The following is a 2,500-nucleotide window of genomic DNA, read 5'->3' as shown; positions in this document are numbered from 1 at the left end:
TCCACATACATGTGTGGCATTCCTCCCCCCGGATGCTGGCACTAGCTTAGGAACTAGACTTCCCTCTCTCTTTTGCACAGAAAAGCAATGATTATTTCCAATCTATAATTAGATGGGAACAAAGTCAAAGGGTGACTCAATATATTGTAAAAATGGCGGTGCAGTCACAAAGTGGCAGGTCTTGGGGCCATCTATAGCAATCACCACCGCTGTGGTGTGTCGCCTGCATCACACTGAGCCTTCCACACTGGCCAGGAATTTATGGGAAGCTGGCAATTATGACATATGTCTGGCTATTGCTAGCCTCAGATTTATCCCTGTGGTCCTTTTTTGTCTAGCATACTGCCTGAGCACAGAGCAGGCAGGAAGAGCACTTATTCTTGTGAAGCTTTAATAATCTGTGAATGGCTGACTACAAACTGATGTAGAGCGCGATCGTCCTACAGCTGCAATCCACCAGCCCCACGAAATTGCCGACCACAAATAGTAATTAATCTTTTTATCCCTCAAATTGTAATTTTGACTATGAACTCCGCGTGGCCATAAATCAGAGGCACACGCGCTGTGTACAGTGCGTGAATCACGGCCAGGACTCAGTGCGGCTGCACACTGTGTTTAACAAGCTTTATAAGAAGCCATTGGGTTTTATTATGGCTCTGCCCGACTCCAACAAAAACTGAGCCCCGAGGCCCGGGGACGCGAGTTAAGATGAAAATACTTATTAGAGTACATTACTTCTTGATGTAGGTATCGTTTTCCCATGGAGTAACTCCGCAGTGCATGGCGCGACATAAATCAGGAGGTTTTCGGAGACTAATAAGACCTGCCGCCATCTATTCATTACTCCGCCCGCAATTTGGGCCATCACTCATTAGTAATTTGATGATTAACACCACCCAACTCAGCAGGTCTGCAGAGTGCAGGGGAAGACAAAGGCTAGGGCTCCCTAAGAGGAAGGTTAGAGTCTGCCTTTGAAAGTGTTCTCCACAGTAATCGGTCACCGTTATCCTCGAGTGCCGGGCCGTCGGTGTGTCTTGTAAGCAACGCGGGGCACCTCACGTGTACACTCAATAATACGCCCGAAAGTTGAGGACCACAATATGATTTGACATTCCATCATACATCCCGGAGACAAAGGTCCGCACAGGAATGTGAAGTAAGACATTTTCTTGTTAATAAAGCATTGATCCGAGGTATTGATTTTACATGACATGGCTTTTGCTGGGATTTTGCCCTCTTTTTTCCTTTGCAAATAGCAAAGCTCTTCAAAATGCCTCAGCGTGTGTGACACTGCAAAATTTCTAACTCTCTGTGATGTAAATTCTATACGTGTAAAACCACTTCATAATCAGACCATTAATCATCAGAAGCTGTCAGCGTTGACTTGGGGGACAATTTGTCATGTCTCCGCCTGGGCCCGGGCAAGGGTGTCAGGCAAGAGTGCACTTTGGGCATCTGGGCGGATGGGCAGCTTCTCCGGCCTCACCAAACAACTTGGTCCAAAAAAAAGAAAAAGAAAAAGAAAGGTTGGACAAAGTGTTGTGTTTCTCGATCGGAGAACAAAAGAGGTGGGCCACCATGCGTTCCGAACATGTCAGGCTTCCCCTCTCTCCCAGCTAATCACCATGACTGCTTGACTTAATGAATCGGCCTGATGAAAGGTGATCAGAAAAGATAGATGGGCGGCCATTATTGATTTCATGCAAATGCCCCTGACAGGTGATAGACGCTTTAATGCGCGCTTTCAGAAGCTTTATGAGTTGTAATAGCCACACACTCACTCTGGCACAGGCATCCTGTAATGTTTCAGTGGAATTGCTATTCTTCTTCTATGACCACAAATATCTTAAAGCAGCATAAATACGAGGGCACCTTTCACCTGCCCACGCGGCCCACCAGTGCTGACGGATGAACACGGCACACTAGGGAAGTTCAGGAGTCCACGTGAGCCGGGGCGGTCCTCACAGGCTGGCTACACCCAGAGAAGGGGCTGGGGCTGTTGCTCCAGTTTGAAATCCCACCCAGGGACCCAGCTACCTGGGAAAATTCTAAAGCCCTGCCCCCTGCTTCGTGGCAGGAGCAGCGGCTGACATATTAGCACAGGCCTGTGAGGCGCTGCTTCTCCAGGCCAGTGGGGTCAGCCAATGCACAGGAAGCCTCCAGGAGCAGCTGGGTCTGCTGGGCTGCCTGGCCCTGGTGAGGCCCAGCCGCAGTGGCCCGTCTAGTCCACAGCCCTCCAAACCACACCGAGTCCACCCTCACCCCGTGCTCGATGAAGCGAGGGCTTACCAGGGCCTCACAGGCAAATTCTGCGACTGGAGGAGAAGGTCCGGGCCTTCCCACACATCTAATAAACCCTCAGCATGCCGCATGTACAGCTGAGAGCCAAGCCCAGCCCAGGGCAAGGCACTGGCCCGTCCAGTCACAGAGCCCCGAGCCAGGCCAATCAATACCACTTTCCTGTTTTAGAACTGGGTAATTATGAGGGGGAGAGATTGCC

At 50.0% G+C, this 2,500-nt stretch overlaps 1 protein-coding gene across 1 annotated transcript in view; it reads right to left on the bottom strand.

Annotated features, from left to right (window-relative positions):
* The window catches only part of Ebf3 (early B-cell factor 3), a 125,614-nt gene that overhangs the window by 11,281 nt on the left and 111,833 nt on the right, over positions 1-2,500 (bottom strand). The window lies entirely within an intron of this gene.

Source organism: Dipodomys ordii, unplaced genomic scaffold (genome assembly GCF_000151885.1).
Source record: "Dipodomys ordii isolate 6190 unplaced genomic scaffold, Dord_2.0 Scaffold58, whole genome shotgun sequence".
NCBI lineage: Eukaryota > Metazoa > Chordata > Mammalia > Rodentia > Heteromyidae > Dipodomys > Dipodomys ordii.
This window is presented reverse-complemented; position numbering and strand designations above follow the sequence as displayed.